Source organism: Pinus tabuliformis, chromosome 1_2 (genome assembly GCF_031772625.1).
Source record: "Pinus tabuliformis cultivar Carrire ecotype Pingquan chromosome 1_2, CPIR1, whole genome shotgun sequence".
Lineage (NCBI taxonomy): Eukaryota > Viridiplantae > Streptophyta > Pinopsida > Pinales > Pinaceae > Pinus > Pinus tabuliformis.
In genome coordinates, this window is record NC_142298.1 from 958,712,855 (window position 1) to 958,734,835 (window position 21,981).

Genomic DNA, 21,981 nt, shown 5'->3' on the forward strand with positions numbered 1-21,981 from the left:
TATTTTATAGGTTTTATTTAAACTACCCCACAAAAATATAATCATCAAGGAGAGTTTTGGATGGAGTTGTCTTTATTTAGTGAGACCTTTTGGAGTTTCTGGTGCTGGAGTTTTTGATGTGAAATCTTGATTTGTGCTATTTAAACTAGTTTTTTCATTGCATATAGAGATTCAGCCCCTGAAAACCCCCTAAGGCGATTCAGCCCATGAAAAACCACTAGGACACTTCTATTGTGCAGGCTTACCCATCAAACTTATGATTCCAATTCCTGCAAAATCCACCCAAAAAATTTCCAAAAATCACACTAAAGACAATTAAATTTTGAATCCAATCCATATTCAACACGGAATCCCTAATTTAAATATAATAAAAACATCCAAACATTCTAAGGAAAAAATGAATGTCACACGCATGAACGCCTCTGCCCCACTTCCAAAAAATCACACTAAAGAGTGAATGTCACACTGCATGAACCCCGTGCCTCTGCCCCCCACTTCAATCGTGTTTCTGCTGTGGACGCCATAATGGGATCACCAACCTCCATCATTCAATTTAACATGGGAACCACAATAAAACCAGGCGTCGCTGGCACACCATTTGATAAAACTCTGAAAAAGTCGAACTCCCCATACTTTTTTTCACCGAACCCGACCATGCCATTTCGTAAAGTTAACAGGGCACCAAAACCACTATCATTACACGCGAAGATTACGCAATTTACAACCGGAATTCTCGAATCATTATTAATGGCAATGGAGCTGTTTGCTCTGCAGCGTGAAATTGCGCAATCTTTGTTAGACTTATTTGCATGATTGTGCTGGCTCTACTCGGATATTCAAAGTATCCCGGCTTCCAATTGTTTGCTGCAAGAATTCAATAATGAGGATCGCGATTTTAGGGTGCTGGGTACTTGTTTTTATTGCCAGACAGGTCTCTGGGGCTGCTGCTTGTTCGGCTCCAACGGTCACATGCGGCTTCAGAAGCTGTGACATAACGAATTTCAGAGGATCATGGCAGGATCAGAAGGTCTGCAAGGCCGAGAGAGTTGTGTATCCCAGAAGCGAGAAGGAGCTTATCGAGGCCGTCGCGGACGCTGTGAGAGAAGGGCGAAAGATAAAAGTTATGAGCGTCGGGTCTCATACTTTTAACCGGTTTGCCTGCCCGGGTGGCAATGCCGGAGTTCTAATCAGTACTCGGGACTACAATTCAAGAATCATAGTGAACAAGAGATCCATGACCGTTACAGTCGATGCCGGGGTTCAATTGAAAGACCTAATTAAACGTTTGGCTGCGGAAGGGCTGACCCTGCCGCATACTACTTACTGGGACGCAGTTTCCATGGCCGGCGTCGTGAGCACGGCGGCTCACGGTAGCGGGCTCTGGGGAAAAGGCAGCGGCGTCTTTGAATACGTGGTGGCAATGAATTTGGTAATTCCCGCGCCGCCTTTCGAGGGATACGCGAAGGTAATTAGACTGACGCAGAATGACGAGGATCTAAAGGCTGCAAGGATCTCTCTCGGGGTGCTGGGAGCCATTTCTCGGATCACGTTTGCAGTTGAGAAGATGTTCAAACGGTCGGTTGTTCTCAAGTTGAGAGACGATTTAGATCTTCAAGACGCGGTCGTGCCTTTTTCCCGAGGGCACGAGTTTGGAGACATAACGTGGTATCCTTCTCTGCAACGTGTTGTTTACAGGATAGATGACCGGGTTCCAGTTTCAGTTCCGGGAGAGGGAAAAAACCTACAGATTCTCTTCCGACCGCAGACTGTGCAGACTATCGTCCAGAGCAGACAAATAGGTAATCCCACTTGGGTACAGGTTATTTTTCACCCCTCTTTTAACTTAGTTGTTGTGCGGTGGGAAACTTGTTTTGCCCTGATAGATCCTAATTGTTAGTTGGGAAACTTATTTGATGAACTTCATATTAAATTCAAGAGAAGCATCGAGTAGAGATCGGATTTGAATCCTTGTTCAAAAATTCCTACTTCTTTTGCTAATTCTTTTTGTGGGTTTATGTTACAATCTATGGTCATTCTAGAGGTTCATTTCATTGCAGGTTCAAATCAAGCCCATTCCATCTCTTCTTATAGTCAGTATATCACCTCGAAATGCAGGAAGTAAAGGAATGAAATATTGGTCAATCTGACCCATTTAATTTTAGCGCTCTGGTAAATTCCATTTGAAATATAGTGGTTTTATAGCAATTATTAGGCATCATTCATGATTAGCATTGTCATTCATTATTCTCATCCAACAGATATCGTTTTGTCTTGTCGATTGAAAAAGCATTCTCATTCATTCATTATTCTCATCCGACAACTAGGATGAAAAACAATAAAATTAATCGTTACTTTATTAGTTCAAAAAGCATTCTCATTGTCATTCATTATTATCATCCAACAGATATCCTTTTATCTTATTGATTGAAAAAGCATTCTTATTCATTCATTATTCTTATCCAACAACTAGGATGAAAACAATAAAAATAATCATTACTTTATTAGTTCAAAAAGCATTCTCATTATGGATGAAAAAACACTAAAGTTGATCATTAATTTAGATGTTTTGAAAATATAAAAATATCAGCGGTAATGGAAGGGTTAGGTGGATTAATTTTTCATTTTTTTCTTAAATATAGCATAAAAATATTGCTGTCTGAAAATTGCCAAAATCATATAAATATTATATGAAATCATAAATTATAGCGGTAATGCAGGGGTTAGGTGGATTAACTTTTCATTTTTTTTTTCTTAAATATGGTATAAAAATATTGCTGTCTGAAAATTGCCAAAATCATATAAATATTATATAATTAAAAATTTGAATAATTTTATTTAGTTATTGTATCGTTTTCAGATTAGTAATATTAATCAAAATTTCCAAATTTTAAAATAAATTTCAACTTTCAAATTTTTGCTCTGGAAAATATTCAAATTTTAAACAAAATACTTAAATTATACTATGTATTATTGAATATATATACTAAATATAAATATATAATAAACATTTAGCAAAGCAATCACTATCTTAATTGCCAATACTAGAAATATTTGGGAATGTAAGAGCCCAATCAAATAATTAACTTAACTTCATTTCAAAAAATTTCCAGAATTTACAATCAAATTTATTTTCAGCTCATTATCACCCCCATTTTCCATTGATCAAGTAATTTTGACCACCCATCATTGAGGTAAAATTGTTTTATTTCTGTTTGCATTTCTCTTTAGGTTGTGTTCTCCTGTTGTCTATTTTAACTATAAATGGACCTCTGGATCACTCTACATGGATTCTGTTCTCTATGACTCTTTTTATTATTAACGAACCTTAGGATCCACTATACAAATTGACATAGTTGCTTATTGCTCTGCAGAGGAACAGATACAAGCAACCAAGAATGTGAACAAGCTCTGTCAGATAGCCAGTACCGGACTGAGCCAGACAATGCAGGCAGGAGGTGGATTCCTGAACGATGGGATCAAGTTCACGGGATACCCCGTCGTGGGATATAACAACTACATGCAGTCCTCCTCTGAATGCCAGTCTGACCCCGAGACTAACCAGAATCACAAGGCAAACGTATGCTCGACTAATGCAAATCATTTGGAGGCAAATGATATCATCTGGGAGCTTTTTCTTCCACACTTCCATCGCCATTCCTCTTTCCAGTATCGCCAGAGCTATTGAAGACATCAAGCTCCTCCGTGGCCTCAACCCTAAGGCCTTTTGTGGGATAGACTACTACGGAGGATTTCTGATGCGTTTTATTAAGAAATCGGAGGCCTACTTGGGCTTTAATGAGGACACTGTCGATATAGAATTCTTCTACTATCGCTCTCGTCAACCGAATGCCCCCAGGTGGAATGAAGATGTGATGGAAGAGATTGAGCAGCTGCTTCTGCAAAAATATGGTGGAAGGCCACACTGGGCAAAGAATCGAGTGTTTACATTCGATGGAACTACTCAAAGAGCTGTGAGCCTGGAGAAATTCTTGGAGGTCAAGCAGAGACTTGATCCATTTGGGTTCTTCTCAAGCGAGTGGTCGGATGCTGTGTTGGGCACATGGAAATGGGCCAGAGTTCAGAGATGGCGAGACAGATGTGCCTTCGATGGATTGTGTGTCTGTAAAGTAGATCGCCATTGTTCTCCACAGCATGGATTCTTTTGCAGACCAGGGAAAATTTGGACAAGTGCTCGCGTTTGCAGGCAACAATGAAGAAAAAAATGCTTTTCCAGAGCGAATGTCACAGAATTGGTTACGGTTTTTGTATACCGTACCTGGTATTGAGATTGTATTGAGGGTTTACATAGTTTTTCTTTATAGCATGATATTAAACTAGGTTTTCGTTGACGATGAGGATAGGTTAGTTGTTGAATCATTGTAGTTCAGATCACAGATATCTTTGGTGAGATACTATGTAGCTTTGACAGATACATACATGTCCGTAAGGATTGAGTTTTAACCCTATCTGATATGATATGATATGAGCTGGAGGATTGATTTACACATTGTTTACGATGTTAATAAAATTTCGGAAACATTGCTTCCCATGTGAATAAGATTTGGGAAATGGTCTTTCTTTCATTAGCATTTCAATTTCACTTGTATAATGTGGCTGCTATAACCAAAATCATACAGATAATTTATTTTCAATAAAATTCAATTAAAAAACGGTTTTTAATTGAGATTATCTTTACGACATTTCAAGATTGGGTTGTAAATATATTTTTTATAATTATTTTGAAATTTGGTGATATAATTGGGTAATTAAATAGTTAATGTAGCTATAATTTAAATTGATGGTAAATATTTAAAGATATTTATTTATAATAAATATTAAAATATATTATTTTAAAAATAACAAGTTAAATTAAAATTTATTTTAAATTATTATAGTTATAAATTATAACATTAATTAATTATATGAATAGGTATGTTTAAATAGATATGTTTATTTTAAAATAGGTATTTTATAATTTTAATTTAATTATAAAAAATTATTAAGTATTAAAAAAAATTAAAGTATAATTGTATTTTAAATTATTATTATTATAAATTATAAAATTAATTATAATTTTATTTTAAATTATTATTGTTATAAATTATAAAACTAATTAATTATATGAATAGGTATGTTTATTTTAGAATAGGTATTTCATAATTTTAATTTAATTATCCAAAATTATTAAGTAGAAGGTAGAGATTTAATCTTTATGGAATATGTAATTTTTTTGGTTTCTTCTAAGTGGGGTGATATTGGCTCTTCATTAGAGTTATTTTTAATTGTTTTTTGTTTTCAGTGTTTTTCATGAAGAGATAATAAAGATGTTATTTTGAAAGGTGAGTTTTTAGATGATTGGTAAGATTAATTGGTGGCTTGAATGAAAACTATAGAAGGGTATCCAAGTTGTCAAAATTACCCTTACTCTTTTTGGGCCATAACGCCCATTTTCACTGGTGATTGGTGTCTAGTAAAATTTTTAATATTTTTCTTTTACAATTAATGAAATGGTCTTATTATGATCAGTTGATAATGAATTGATTTCATCTATCACAAATATTTCATATATATATATATATATATATATATATATTACCAAACATTTTTATACAAAGGAAACTTGCTAAATCCCCATGGGTTAACAACTATTTAACTTAGGCGTCAAAGATAACTTATTATGGAAGAAGTGCATCAAAATGTTTAAAATATTTGACAATGGGGAACTTAGCATATTGCATGAATTTTTAAAAACATGGTTAATGGGGGTAATAATGTATAATTAATTAAAAATATCTAAATTAAAATGATATTTATATAATTTGGAATTTTTTTATTATAACATAAAATGAAAATTTTCAATAATATATATTAAATTTAATACTATTATAGCAAAACTACAGGTTACATTTTGAAGCATGAAAATTCAAAAAAACAATTTCAGCATTCCTCGCATCACACACTAAAATTGTTCAGAGTTTTTTCTTTTTTCCCTTTTCTCTTATGTACATCAATCCATCCTATTGAATTTTCAATTACAACTAAGGATAAAGTCACATTCTCATTTTTTTCAGAGAACTCCATCGCTAATGGCTCAATAGAGTACACAATTTCTTTATTACTATCTGAAAGGCCAGACTCATGGGAGCTTTGCTACCCACGTTGCAGAAACAACAATTTTGATGCTCTTTTAGACTCTTTTACTAAAGGATTCTCGTCAGCAAAGGGATGGAGTGAAACCACAAGGGCCTACATTGAATCTCGGGGAGTTCATGCATCAGGGGTTTTCTTCTACTGCTGAGAAACAACCTACCTTTAACCTATCAAGTTCTTGACATTGGTTGTTTCCTTCTGATCCCTCCATTTGCAATTAGGTTTTCACGGTTCTGAGGAATTGATAAACCCTTTTGCGACCGGGCATGCCTTCTAAAGATCCCCACTCTGTTGAAGAATTCTACACCTAAAAGTGGTGTTTTCATAATCCACAGGTTGAAGATATTCATTTCCATCTCACTTTATATTGATTTTATCTAGTAAACCTTCACTCAAATCCAGTTCAACACAAATGCATATGAAATAGATAATTCCATTTGTCAATCTTTCACTATCTATTTTGGTGAAGTGCCTAATTGAATTTCCAATGGCTTCAAGAAAGTCTGGCTGAATCCATTGAAGGTGTATGTTAGGGAGTAGCTAAAGAATTCATGTAAGGGGGGTTAAGCTATGGGAACCATGGCTAAATCAAAAGACTTGCACAACCCTAGAACTAGGGCCTTCAGTCGAAAACCTATTGTTGGTCTTCGAGGTCCTTGAAGACTACTACAAAGTATCATTTCAAACAAAATAGAAAATCAAGATTTTGGCTCTAGTTCTGGTGAACCTAAGTCTTGAGGTCAGAAGATGGGGCCAGTAGTGAGTAAACCTGCAAATAATTGTCTATCGATGATAATCCATTATCTTAATATTTGTAAAAAATTCATCTGGAGCATTAGAGTCTTGGCTAAATGTTCCACCACAAGACTTGAAATATCCTTGAGAGGCTGGGAGTTGGAAGCTGCCTTAAGGGCATCCTCGAATGATAAAGGTTTTGATGCCAAAAATGTATCGATTCTTCTAAAACCTCTAAACATCTCTGCCAAGAAAGAAATAAAGGCATCATTCTTGATGCCATAATTACCAAGCTTATTTGATTCCTGTAAATTCATATCTTCAAATAGTCTCATCACCCGCTGTAGGATACATGTCCATTAATTCATATTGCCTACAAGCGAAGAAACTGACCATAAAGAAAAGGGTCTTTCCTAAGAGAGTTTTGATGAAAATATGGAACTTTTGGACATGTAAATCCCTCAACCTAAACTTACGAGAGAATGCATTCGGATTTGGAGGTAAAGAATCCAGTCACAAAAAAAATTCAACAAATTCCAAACAGTCCTTGGAGCCAAGATGGGTTAGGGAATTACATTAAACATTATGCAGACTAACCCACCCCACTCCTGGAGAATTCAGTCAAACATTTCGAAAAACACATTGTAGAGATGGTCGTCACTCTCTGAATTCTTCTCGTGAATTGCACCATGTGGTTTCCTTTGACGTTTGTAGTGTTAGAGGACTAACACAATTCGTGAAAGGTGTTAACACACAAGCCCATGATCACAAGAGGTGCGTTAATATAGCAAAGAGAAATTAAAGCCACGTTAATCGTCATAAAGTGGAAAGTCAAGGTTTTTAATTTTTTTTCAAAGGGATTTTAAAAGACCATCTGAGGGTTTATATGTTGAGAGGTTTTTAAGAACATTCAAAAGTATTTTAATATATGATTGAGTGAGTTCAAAATGTTTTTTTAATATATTAACATTTTCAAAAAGGGGATTTTGAAAAGGGTTTTTTTAATAAAAAAATAAAACTTGGGGTTTATTGGAAAGGATAAATTTTAGGGTTTTTTTGAAGATAGATGAATTTATCAAATTTCCAACCTTAGTTTCCACCGTTTACAGGGAAATATTATGATGTGTGGGCCATTAAGATGGCGACCATGTTGCAGGTTCATGGTGTTTGGGATTATGTCCAGTTTGTATTTTCATAAGCTAAGGATGAAGTAGAAGAATGAGCTCTCACTAATATAGATAGGGATATATGGAAGAAATAAAAGAATAAGAATGCACAAGCATTGCAGCTTATCCACAAAGGAGTGGACCGAGGAGTGTTCCATAAGATTAGGATCACATCTTCAGCATAGGAAGCATGGGATACCTTGGCGACAAGCTATAAAGGTATGGCCAAAGTCAATATTGTTAAGTTGCAGAATACTAGGAGAGATTTTGAATGTTTGTAGATGAAGGAGATAGAGGACATTGATTCTTTCATGAATCAGGTCATGGTTGTCGTAAATCAGTTAAAAATTTATGGTGAGGAAATTAAAGATCAAACAATGGTTGAGAAGGTCCTTAGATCTTTTTCTACCAAATTTGATGTTGTGGTAGGAGCCATATAAGAAGCCAAGGATTTGACATCACTCGCAGTTGATGAGTTCATGGGATCACTTCTATCACATGAGGCAATGATAGATAGAAATAAGGATTTTATTTTAGAGACTGCTTTCAAAAGTCAGGTTTCTATTTCAAGAGACAGAGGTCAAGGCAGAATTAGATTGAGAGGTAGAGGATGAGGCCAAAGACATGGTGGTTAGACAGATGGCCAATAATAGCATGAACATGAAAGTGGAAGCAACTGGAGAAGCTTCAACAATAATAAGAGTTTTGGCAAATAAAAAGTGAGATGTTATTGTTGTAATAAATTTGGTCACTATGCCTGTGATTGCAAGAAGAGGTTAGTTGATGAAGAGAACCAAAGAGCTAATGTCACTACAAAGAGTACTAATTTGATGTTCCTAGATTTCCATACCATGCATGAACCCTCTGACAATGTGTAGCTATTAGACAGTGGTTGCAGTAACCACATGACATGCAACAAGAATTTGGTTGCAAATTTGGATCAATCTGTGAAGACAAAGGTAAAGTTAGGGACTGACAAGACTGTGGATGTAGATGGAAAAGTAGTGGTCAACATTCTGAGCAAGAAGGGGGAGCCGAAGACAATCTTAGAGGTATACTATGTTCCTGGTCTCAAACATAATTCGTTAAGTGTTGGTCAATTGACACAAAAGGGATAGTAAGTTATCTTTCAAGGACAAGAGTGTGTTATATATAACAAGCCTCCAAACAAGTAGCTGATAGAAAAGGTGTGGATGACGAGGAACAAACTCTTTCCTCAAGTTATGAATTACAATGATCAGGTCAGTTATTTTACAGTTGCATGTTCTAATGATTATTGTTTATGACACTTTTGATTTGGACACTTGCACTTTTCTAGTTTAAGATTGTTGCAGCAGAAATAAATGGTCAGAGGATCACCTCTCATCAAATAAATTGTTAGTACTTGAGAGTGTTTCATCTTGGGAAAGAAACATCGTGAAAGTTTTCCAAAGGGAGTTGCATATATAGCAAAGAAACCTATTGAACTAGTGCATACAGACTTGTGTGGACCTATGAGGACACAATCGGTTGGTGGAAGTTGTTACTTCCTCACTTTCATTGTTGATTATAGTAGAAAGGCATGGGTTTATTTCTTGAAGAAGAAGTCTAACACTTTTGCAAAGTTTAAAGTATTCAAAGCCTTAGCAGAGAACCAAAGTGATCAACAGATCAAGGCATTGAGGTCAGATTGTGGTGGAGAATATGATTCAAAGGAATTCCATGATTATTGCAAACAACATGGAATCAAAAGACAATTTACGACCAGGTACACACCTCAACATAATGGTGTAACAAAGAGAAAGAATAGGACAATTATGAACATGGCAAGAACCATGTTGAAAGGAAGAAACTTGTCTAATGAGTATTGAGCAGAAGTAGTTGGATGTATTGTTTATGTGATAAAAAAATCCCTTACAAAGAGTGTGATGAACAGAGTACCAAAAGAAGCATGGTTAGGTATGTCTTACAACCTATCTCATCTCAGAGTATTTAGTTGTCTATCTTATGCACATGTTCCTAAGGAGCAAAGAGGCAAATTGGATGATAAAAGTGAAAAATGCATATTTACTAGTTATAGTGAGCAATAAAAAATTTACAAATTGTATAACCCTGTCACCAAGAAGGCCATAATCAGTAGAGATGTTGTGTTCAAAGAACAAGAGTCATGGAATGGGATTGTAGACAAAATAGTTGATGCAAAAGGACCATTGATAGAAGAAGATGATATAGTAGAAAATGAGCAGCACGTTGAAAATGGCAACAAGAAATATTAAAAATAGAATCGAGAAATTCCAATTTAATTTGTCCTTGAATGAAATTGTGAATTAAAATTGTAATTATTTTCTCATAGAAACTTGTAATAGTTAAATAAGTTAATTTTACTTAGTTAACTTAGGAATTTTGAGTTGGAATTCTTTCGGAAGTCATGTATATGTTCTCGGTAAATTTTAGGGGTCTAGGATGAGTTTAATTGTGAGTTGTAATTAGATAACTCAGTTTATTGAGTTATGTTCAGTTAAATTAGTTCTAACTATTTGTGGAACTAATATAGGACTAACAGTGAGTTGGTGCACTGGTGCATCCACAAGTGTTACTCCAAATAACTAAAGATTCACTCATCGGAAACTCATGCATGTTAGTTCAAATAAATACCTAGTTGAGACTAGAATGCAGGGACAATGTACTGTCAGTTGTATGATTTATTGAGTTGTAAATATCATGCATGCAATCATTTGAGGATTGCGCAGTGAAGATTTCCCTTTAAATATGGGCTAATTCTCTTAGGAATTATGCAAAGAATTAGAATCTTGGAGGCTTGGAAATTTGGTTAGTATTCGCTAAAGGAAGTCATCAGGGGAAGGATATGAAACACTTGTGCAAGTTAAGCTCAAGGTTGAGTAGAACATATTGTATTCATCCAAATTCTTTGACTAAGGGCACAAGGAAACATGGGCTTGGAGAGCAGCAAAAGAGGCTAGAGATTGGTGTTGTAGTGTTTTCTTCTCAAATTTGTATAAAAATAACCCACTTAAGATTATGGATGACAAAAAATCTCAACAATATAAATGGATGCTAAACATTGTAGATTTGCAGCAACTGATAGAAACAAAGTTGCCAAAGTCTGGAGCTATGCTACAATCATAATTAAACAACAAAAAGAAAGAGTAATAACTCCAATCATCTAATGAAAACCAGATATGTAAAGAATAATTTTATTATAACACCTGTAAAGGGAACAAATAAATGTTACTAGTCCCCCTTTATGGGATGGGTTCTTGGTTATCCTCAAACGTCTTCATCTTATGTCGAGTCTCTCTCCTCTATAATGTGTAAACCCAACAAAAATATGATGTGCGACAATGAAAATAATTAGAGTTACAACAGTGAGTGTAACAATGAAAATAATCAAAAGTGAATAATGAATTGAAAACCCTTCTATTTATAACAAAATATTGGGTTATCCTCGAATAATGAGCAATAATAAAATATTATTGATCCCATTCTTGGAATAACCACTTGGAATATTTTATTATATTTGTTTAGGAGACAAAGATTATTTAAACTTTTATTTAGAAATAATAAATAAAGGATTTATTTATCATCGCAATGAATTAGTTAAGGAATAATAAACAAATAAGAGTTTATTTAATTATTCCTAAGGGATTTAGTCAAATTTGACAAAGAATAATAATTAATTGGTGATTATTAATTATTCTTGGAGAAAAATAAGATAATTAATTATTTATATGTTTATTTTTCATGATTGGGTCAAATATGACAAGGAATAATAATAAAACAATGGTTTAATTAATTATTCCTAGAAGAAAACCAAATAAATAATGATTTATTTAATTATCCTTCATGGGTTTAATTATAAATTACTTAACAAAGTTGGTTTATTAAGTAATTTCTCACAGTGAAAGAAATTTTACTATGGTAAAATTGGCTTTACATGGTGTACTTTGATCCATCTAGTAAATTAGGCTAGATGATCATTTTTTTTGTGATAACAAATTTCCCCCCCAACATACAAGTGTTAGGAGCAAAACGTATGACCGAAGTACGTTGTAAAGACACAATCACTAGACAACACATGGGAGTCAAAGAGAGAGAGAGAGAGAGAGAGAGAGAGAGACCAATGAAGTTGAATTGAAAGAGGATAGGGACAGAGGGGGCGAGACTAATGCAAGTCTCATTTTATGTTGTGGTACCGGACCTCAATGAGGCGGGGTAGGCATACCCATACCCATTGAGATAACCGATATTTGTCATTTTCACCCAATTAGGAGGGGGCAGAGGTTTTCACATATTTCCCTCTCCCGGTGGTTGAGCAGTACAAAAAATAATGGTTTACCTAGAAATATAAAACTCAGGAATGAAGTACATGCGGAATGGTACATGACATGCTCGCATAATAGAGCCAGAAAATAATACAATGTGTCCCATATGCATAATGTACCTGGAAAAGCATGAGCCAGGACTGAATACAATAATATCTTAGTACATGAGATACAAAGCCCCTTCCATAAAAAAAATGGGTGGAAGGGTAGAACAACTGGAGAAGCCCTGCTGAACAAGGAAGGGCTCTACAAAACTAAATGGAACATGTGGAGGAGACGTGCATGCTATGAACACCGTAATCAGTAGGAACCAAACCCATCAACTCCACAAAACTTTATCTGAGGCTGTAGCAAAATAGGTATGAATACAAGCATGTGGGGGGCTACCTGAAGGGCCACCCCTTCATGAGGTTTGAAAGATTTCACACATAGCGGGGAATCACTAGTACAATCTGTTGCATCACTGGACCATTGAGTGTATGGATCATGAACATGAAACGACCGAGTCAAAGGGAAATTATGAGACCCTTTGCTAGATCCAAGGCACTAAATAAGAATGGAAGCTGGAACCAAGATACATCGTCCTCTAGGCAATTCTTTTGGAATAAATGAGATGATGTCGAAAAAATAAGGCCCGCGATAGATGAAGCAATGAGGATCCTCAACTAAAGCACGAGGTAAAATAGTAATGTGACTGATGAACTGACACCAGGGATAATGGCGACAAGTGGGACTAAGGGACAAACAAACGACTACCCTTGTCAGAGCAAAAAGTGCATGGTTGACCTTGCAGTAACTGACTCAACTCTGGAGGGGATGGGGATAGTATGGCTAGAGGCCAAAATGGGCAACGCAGGATGAATGCTATGAAAATATGGATGGAATACTGTGTCATGAAATAGACTCCAAGAATGCAAGGGTCACTCATCACGGATGCTCTAAACAGGGGTGACTCGATGATGCTGCCACAAAGACTAGGCCCGGTGGGGACCATCAAAACATGAGTAAATGTTGTTGAGATTGCAACAAGATGATGGAGCTTAGTGAAAAGAGTCGCCTTCACTAAGTGGGCCCGCAGGCTATTTTTGGCGCAAGTCTATTTTTAGACTATGTCTATTTTTAGACATATGGATCATGTCTATGGATTGCAGGTTGCTGTTTATGGATGATTGGTCAAGTTGGGAAAAATAGATGGACTTCTTATTTTGATCAAAGTGTGAGTGATCACAGTGTGAGTGATCAAATTTTATTTTTAGATTGGCTGTCAAAAATAGAAAAGTCAAATATTATTGTCTCATAATAATATTTGGACTATAAACTTGATCTTATTCTCTTGTAGCACTTCAGGTTGAGCTACAGAGGTGGAACATGCAGCTGTCAGAAGGAAATACGCTTTTCTTATGAGTCAGTTGAGTTGTTGCATGCATGACTTCAGTTAGAACTCAATCAGTTGAGTTTGGTGGAGTTGATTGTGGAGTTGATGGAGTTGTGTTCAGTTTGACTTAGTTAAACTAGTTGTAATTAGTCTAACTGCAAATAGACTAATGATAAGTTGTTAAACTAATTATTAACTCATGATGCAACTAGTTAATACATCAGTTAACTCAGTTGCATGTCAGTGCATGTTCAGTTCAACAGGGACAGGTGGTAGAGAATCAGATTGCTATCAGTTGTGACTATAGTTGTGCACCAGATCTTGCACAATCAAGGGATTGAGTATGCCAATGAGTTTGCTCATGTATTTGCCCAGTATTGTAGCCTTTGCTCACGTCCAACAAAGTGTGAGTGATTATTTTGAGGTGAAATACGAGTTTGGTAAGCCATTCTCATCATTTCTTGAGCAGGTATTGAGCAGTGGAGGCAGGCAAGCAGTGGAATAGATTTGGAGATCAGATCTGAGCTGTATTGTGTGTAACAGGTGGAGCTGGTACTGGATTGCTTGTGATAAGCATTGTAATTTGTAATGTTACATGGTCTCAATCATTAATATACAGATAGTGTGGGGTTTTTAGCAAGATGCTTTCCCCGGGTTACATACTATGTTAATGTGTGAATGCTCTTGATGTTTTATTGTTATTGATGCTGCTATATTGATGATCAACGTAGAGGAGCTTATGTATTGTGTATGTATTCCACAATAGTACATGATCAGGATAATCTCTGTTGAATATGTGTTAAATTATTCAAAATTTCTACATGGTATCAGAGCTGCTTGATTTGTAGAAGAGATTTTTACAGGATATCAAGCAAGGATTGATCATCATATCTACTATTCAGGAAGTGTTTACATTCTATTTCTTCAGGCAGAGTCTGTAATCGGGCCAGGTAGCCTCTGGATTCATCCTTCCTTTGGAAGGTGAGATATCCAGTGAATTCCCATACAGTAGATCTCTGTACGAGAAATATTTTGTTCTCGCGAATTCTAGATCGGAAGCGGTTGAGTTGGTTGCTAGTGGAATTCGAATTTGTAGCGGTGTCGTTGAAATGTCTTTCAACGGATTGCGAATGTTATTCCAAAGCAAGAGCGACCTGGCGCTCAAGGACAAACTCAGAAACAATAAAGGTGAGAATGGATCTTCATCAAAGGTATCTGATGAAGAGAATTGCGCTTTGGCTGCCAAAGCAAAGAAGGGGAAGAACAAGAAAGCTTCTCAGTCTGGTGCAAAAGGTAAGAAGCAGGATATGTCCAAGGTGAAGTGTTTTCACTGTCACCAGCATGGACACTATGCCACAAATTGTCCGTAGAAGAAGAAGAACAAGCAAGCTGCTGGATCTGTAGGGGGAGAGGCCTTAGCTTCTCAGTTTGAGCTTGATTTTTCATTGATCGCATGCTTGGTTTCAAGTGTGATGGGATCTGTGTGGTTCTTGGACAGTGGTGCGGCTTTTCACATGACGGGAGATAAAGATTTGTTCTCTGATCTGGAGGACAAAGATCTTGGAGTGCACATCGAGATGGGCGATGATGGTAGATACAGTGCGACCGGTATCGGTACCATTTCCTTTGAGAGGGAGTCTAGTAAACCCTTCGTATTGAAGGAAGTCATGCATGTTCCAGGATTGAAGAAGAATCTCATCTCAGTGGCGATGTTAGAAGACAAGGGGTATGATGTTGTTTTCAGCGAGGGAAAGGCTTTCCTGCGCAGCAAGACAACTGGTGAGACCCGAAAGATAGGGGTTCGAGTGAGGAACCTTTATCAGTTGCATGTAGATGGATGCATAGCAATGGCAAGCAAGGCATAAGGATTGGTGAGCCGGGATGATGGCGAGTTGTGGCATAGGAGATTGTGTCACCTTCACCATGGAGCCTTGAAGATACTGCAGCAGATCACTACAGGGCTTCCTAAAGGCACACTTGCACAGTCAGATCAGTGCAAGGGGTGTACTTTGGGGAAGTTTGTGAAAGACACCTTTCACGAGAAGGATAGTCGCGCCACGATGATCCTTGAGAGAATTCACACAGACGTGTGTGGACCTTTCTCAGTTGCTTCGACAACAAAACACAGGTATTATGTGATTTTTGTTGATGATTTCTCTCGTAAGTGTTGGATCTTCTTCATGAAGAAGAAGAGCGAGACATATTCAAAGTTCTGTGAATTCAAAACACTGGTCGAGAAGGAGTCAGGGAAGAAGGTGAAGGCTCTTAGGAGCGATAATGGTGGTGAATACATCTCGGACGAGTTCAAGGATTTCTGCAAGGCAGAAGGGATTCGTAGAGAGCTCATAGCTCCCCATAACCCACAGCAGAACGGGGTAGCTGAGCGGAAGAACATAACGATCGTGGGTGTTGCACGGGAAATGTTGCATGATCAGGGCCTACCCCTTCACTTGTGGGCGGAAGCATGAAATACAGCAGTTTATGTGCAGAACCGTCGTCCTCATAGGTTACTTGGCATGAGTACACCCGAGGAGGCTTATTCTGGTAAGAAGCCTGATCTTTCTCATTTGAGGATTTATGGTGCTAACGTTTACATGCATGTGATGAAGGATGCCAGAAAGAAGTTGGAGCCGACTGCAGAGGTTGGGATATTTGTGGGGTACACTGATACGCCCCACAATTATCGTGTGTATTTGCCAGACAGTGGTAAAACTATTGTGCGACGGGATATAAAATTTCAGGAGGAGAAAGCCATGAAGTGTTCGCTTGAGAGGGAGCTACACTTGCATGCAGATGAGGAGCTATTAGTTCCTAAGGATGAGCTTCAGGACGTGGATCAGCCACAGGACGAGGTTCATGGAGTGGAAGAGACCACTCATGTAGCGCCAACCATCAGAGGGCGAAAGCGCTTGACAGAAGCTGAGCGACTGGCTCAAGATGCAAAGAAAGTTGTAGGACCACCTACAGCCCAACGTAGGCAGAGACAGTCACCTGATCGGTGCACTGGATACATGGCTCTGATGAGCAAGTGTCTTGTGACTGAGCCATCCTCTTTCGAGGAACCTGTGGAGGATCCCGCATGGGTAGACGCCATGGTGGAAGAGTATGATTCTATTGTTAGAAACAGTGCATGGGAGATTGTTCCTAGATCGGAAGGGAAATCAGTGGTGGGTTCGAGATGGATCTACAAGGTCAAGCAGGCAGCTGACGGGAGTGTGGAGAAGTACAAGGCAAGATTTGTTGCCCGAGGCTTTTCACTGATAGAGGGGATCGATTATGAGGATACCTTTGCACCTGTCGCAAGGTATTCTTCCATACGGATGATTCTTGCTCTCTCAGCACAGATGGGATGGCACATTCATCAGATGGATGTGAAGACTGCGTTCCTCAACGAAGTCATTGAGGAGGAGGTGTACATTGAGCAACCTGAAGGCTTTGAGGTCTTCAGCAGCGAGTCGCATGTGTGCAGGCTCAAGAGAGCGTTGTATGGGTTGAAGCAAGCACCACGTGCTTGATACAGAGGGATAGACATCTATTTCACAGGACTTGGATTCTCCAAGAGTGAGGTGGATCCTAACCTATACCAGATTGTGGTGGAGAGTAAGTTGCTTATCATTGTACTGTATGTTGATGATTTTATTCTAACGGCTGATGAGCTATTGATACTGTCATGCAAGAAGGATCTTTCTACAGAGTTTGAGATGAAGGATTTGGGCCTCCTTCACTATTTCCTAGGATCGGAAATATGGCAGCATAGTGGTGGACTCTTTATTTCTCAGGGCAAGTATGCTCGGGAGATACTAGAGAAGTTCAACATGCATGGCTGCAAGCCTGTTGATACTCCTCTTCCCGGAGGTTGGAGGAAGGAGGATGCCACTTCGGGAGAAGAAGTGGATGCCACTGTTTATCGATAGTTGGTGGGGTCGCTGATGTATTTGGTCAATACACGACCCGATATATGCTATGCAGTTACCCAGCTTTCACAAGCTATGGTTAAGCCTACCAAGCTCTTCTGGAAGGCGAGCAAGCATGTATTGTGCTACTTGAGAGGCATATCGGGATATGGTTTGTGGTACAGACAGGAGGATGAGGTGAAGCTATGTGGCTTCACGGATGCAGATTGGGCAGGGAGCCCAACGGACAGAAAGAGCACATCAGGAGGGGTCTTCAGTATCGGATCGACAACAGTTTCTTGGTACAGTAGGAAGCAGAGATCCGTGGCACTCAGTTCAGCGGAGGCCGAGTATATGGCATCAAGTTTGGCTGCATGCGAGGCTATATGGATGAGGAAGTGTTATAGACGTTTTTGTGCCTTACAGCATTGAGCATGAAATGTCCATAATCTAAGGGATCCAAAGTCCCTAAACATGTTGTTCCTACCCCTAGAGGAACAAGGCTAACAAACCACAACAATTCACAGAAGTTCTCCACCAGAAACTGCTAAAAAACAAGTCAATTCAGGATCATTTCAGTGGCTACACTAGCTATTTGCGCTGAATGTCAAAGCCAACACTGGCTACCTGCGTTGAATGTCAAAGGGAACACTGGCTACCTGCGCTGAACGAGAATCGACATGTGGCAAGCTCATTTCTCAAGGTGTCAAAACCCAGGAAGCTTCCAAAATGACACTTGCCTCAGGGAATTCGACTGGTGATGAGTAAGAGGTTCCAAATATCCAAGTGGAAGCAAGAACCTCCAAGTGGAATCAAGAACTGACAGAGGGAGAGGACACTAGTCAGATCTCAAGCTGACTCATCCTCTCTCCAAACATCTATATATAGATCTCTCCTCCATGAGATCTAGAGGCTGGAATTTTGTTATTGCAAAGAATTGTTGTTGGTTTGAGATTGGAATCATTGGGTGCTTAATGCTTTGAAGGGGGTGAAGATAGGAATTCGATTTGCTGGGAAGGATATGCTGGATTGGAGCCCTCTGGGTTGTATCTCTTCCTGAACCTTCTTATTCATCAATAAAGCTATCTTGGTTTCTCCAATATGCTGATGTATTTTGATGTATGAATGCATTAGTATGTTTAGTTTATTTCTAATCCTAAACTAGTTATGAATGTGAATATCTGTCTTTGTGTAGTGTTCTTCTCTTGTCGCAAGTAGCTGTTCTCTTGTGATCTTGCAGGAACCCGTTGAAGCTGGACAAGCAAGAAGGCAAGTAGTTGTTCTCTTGTGATATTGCATGAACCTGTTGAAGCTGGGCTAGTGAGAAGGCAAGTAGCTGTGAACTCCAAAAGAGAAGAGAGACCGGATCGAGGGACAAACGGAAGACACTGGTAAGTCTATTTATCTCTCTTCTTTCACATTTCATAAAGGAATAAACCAGAATAGCTGTCCTTGTTTGTTGCTAAGGCACTGTCACACCTTAGGTGGATAGGATCGTCCTGCATAGGCATTTTTCCCCACGGCAAATTGGCGACTCTGCTGGGGAGATTTGTTTAGTCATTTTATTTGTGTTTCTATCATTGTTTGCTTCATAGACTTGACAACGACAATCGAACTGCATCTGCTACTCCCGGATGCAAAGTAGACAGTTGCTGCTTTGATCCAATCACTGGACTTATCTATGATCTGAACAATGGACTCACAAATGATTTGATGATCCTTTGTGATAGATCTTAGTACCCCCTCAAAGCATCCCTTTGATTACACCTTGCTTGTTGCTTTGATTTGGCCTGAAACAGTTGATTAAATAGCAATCTGTGACCCAGAACCTGTGGGAAACGAGAGTTTCTCCTTCAGCGCAGACCCAGTGAAGGGATTCTGCATTTCAACGTAGGTCCTGTGAAGGCTACCTGCGCTGAATGTCAAAACCCCTGTGTTGAGGTTGCGCTGAACCAGTTTTCCCTTGTGCAGCTGGGGTTCTCTGCTCTATTTTGCCTTGTTTTGATCTCTGATTTTTGCAGCATGTAACCAGCATAGGTACCAGTCTGATAACTCCTTTTCTCTGCTTAGATTCCGCCTCCTTTTGTACAAAAAGACTGTGAGTGTTTTTATGTGTTTGTGGCGTCATTTACAGTTTTCCTTTGCATGAGTGAAATAATCATCCTGTAGCCCTTGATTCAGATCTGTTGATTGTGATCTTAGAAGAGAGTTCATTGGCTGTTTGCAGATTGATTATACATTTACTCTTGCTTATTGGTTTGAGTTTGTCTCTTTTAAGTGTCGAAACAAGTATTCATTTCGAAAATCGTTAAGTGTTGTAATCTCTTCTACCCTCTCTGATTTCGAAAAAGTAAACTTGTTTGTACTTGTCATTTAAAAGCAAATTCAAAGTTGTACAAAAAGCTTTCTTTGTAGGCATCAATACTAAGAAAGCGGAAAACAAACACCTGCATTGTGCATTTGCATCTTGATAGTTTGCATGTCTGATTTAGGAAAAGTGCATTAGAGTGTGCTGATTGCTCTTTGAGAAAAGATGGTGTCTTTCTTTTCCCTTAGTAGCTAGGATTTTCAAAGTTGAAAAGATATAAAGCTTGCTTATCATCTTTAGACTGCATTTAGGAATTGTATCATACATCTCGTGGTGAACCTTGAAAGGCAAACTTCTAAAAAGATCAACCTAAAATAAATTGAATGAACTTAACAACGCTTTGCAACATAACGCACAACATAGAGGTCTAGGCTAGAGACGTGTTCCGGCGTCGTTAAGCCTGGTGACTGTCGATCTCGTGGATGGTGGGTGATTCCTCCTGAGGGACGATAGCGCCAGTACGGATTGTGCTCCCACGTACCGTCGCGTATATATTGGGAGACCCCTATAGGCATAAAACCTTTATCCTTAGGAAGCCGTGTCGGCCGCCCTACTGATCGCAATGCACTGAACACAGCATTCAGGAAGATCGACCGCCCGTACCCTAAAAAGTATTCTGCGGTTTTGCGAAAAGTTTGGCACACCCTCTGCCTAGAACTCCAGAGCAGTTCCTTTTGGCCTTTTTCAGACTCTATAACAGAAAATGTCCATCCGAGCATTTGTCACTTCGGGCTCGTTAAAACATCGAAGGAGACTAGAGTCATCTTTAGCTTTTTCTCGACTCTTTAAAAGTGAAAAAGCAAGTTGTGTCTAAAAGCGTCTAAAAATTCATTTAATTCGGAAACACACTTTCCCCTTTTGTATTTTGGTTGATCGAGTAATCCGCAATCGTGGAAGAAAGTCAATTGAAACCCCGTCGTTCGCGGAGGCTTACGAGTCAACCGTCTTTGTCTCCGGAATCGAAAACAGTACGGACAAAGCGAACTCGTTTAACCGGTTCGAAATCTCCTATCAAAGTTAGAACAAGTGTTCCAACAACATCTGAGATTCCGGTTACTCCAAACATTTCTGGAAACCCTGCCTCTATAGAAGAAGTTCAACAGCCACAGAGGGACAGTAACACTGATCCTAGTCTGGGGGCAAATACTTGCGTTACTGAACCAGTTCCATCTGTGACCGGTTCAGAGAGTCTTGCTCCTCAAACAACTGTCGCTGTCGATTCAACCCCTTCTTCGGCACCAGAAATATTTTACGGACCTGACGGTCTTCCTCTTCCACCTGGTTTGATTGCGATAGAGGAAATTGTAGAGGATCCGCAAGCAAGTACTCCAACTCATTTTGGAGTCGGGGTCACTCTATTTCCTTCATCAGAAGTTAGTCCACCACAAGTGGAAGTTCCTGTAGAATCGCTAGGCAATCTATTGGATAGACTCAAAATGTCTGAACAACCGTCAACATCTAGGACTGTGTCGAATGACACAGCGACAGCAGAAGCCCCTGCCGTCACTCCGACAATGTTTGCCGGCATACCATCTGTCCCGACTAGCTCACAACCGCTAGAAGGAGTCCACCAAGGGACTATTTCGACAGTGTGGTCTGTTCCAGTTTGTTCCTCCGGAATAATATCCGGCAACTCTTATGTTGAAACTCGCCAGATTGATCCATTTGGAGGTCAATTTGGGCAATCCAGTCCCCAAGGACAAACAATCCCCTTGAGTTCCGGATTGCTACCGTATGGGGGGCAGTATGCCCTTTCATTACCCCCTCCGGGAGGGTATCCATACGGGAGTTCACAACAGTATTCAGGTTATACTGGAATTACATCAAGTGGTTGGGTACCTATGCTACCTCAACAACCAAGGGTTGTATATTCTATGCAACAGTGTGTACCTATGTCGAACATCCCGACCACACCGGCTATTGTGACAGTGTCGCAAGTTCAAACGTTGCCTGTTGTATGTCAACCTCAGAT

General features: G+C 38.7%; 1 pseudogene across 1 annotated transcript; it reads left to right on the plus strand.

Annotated features, from left to right (window-relative positions):
• Nucleotides 1–653: 653 nt before the first annotated feature.
• Nucleotides 654–4,487, plus strand: LOC149209148 (L-gulonolactone oxidase 3-like; annotated as a pseudogene). Its single transcript, XR_016252185.1, has 2 exons — nt 654–1,799; nt 3,372–4,487. The product of XR_016252185.1 is annotated as an L-gulonolactone oxidase 3-like (transcript).
• The last annotated feature ends 17,494 nt before the right edge of the window (nt 4,488–21,981 follow it).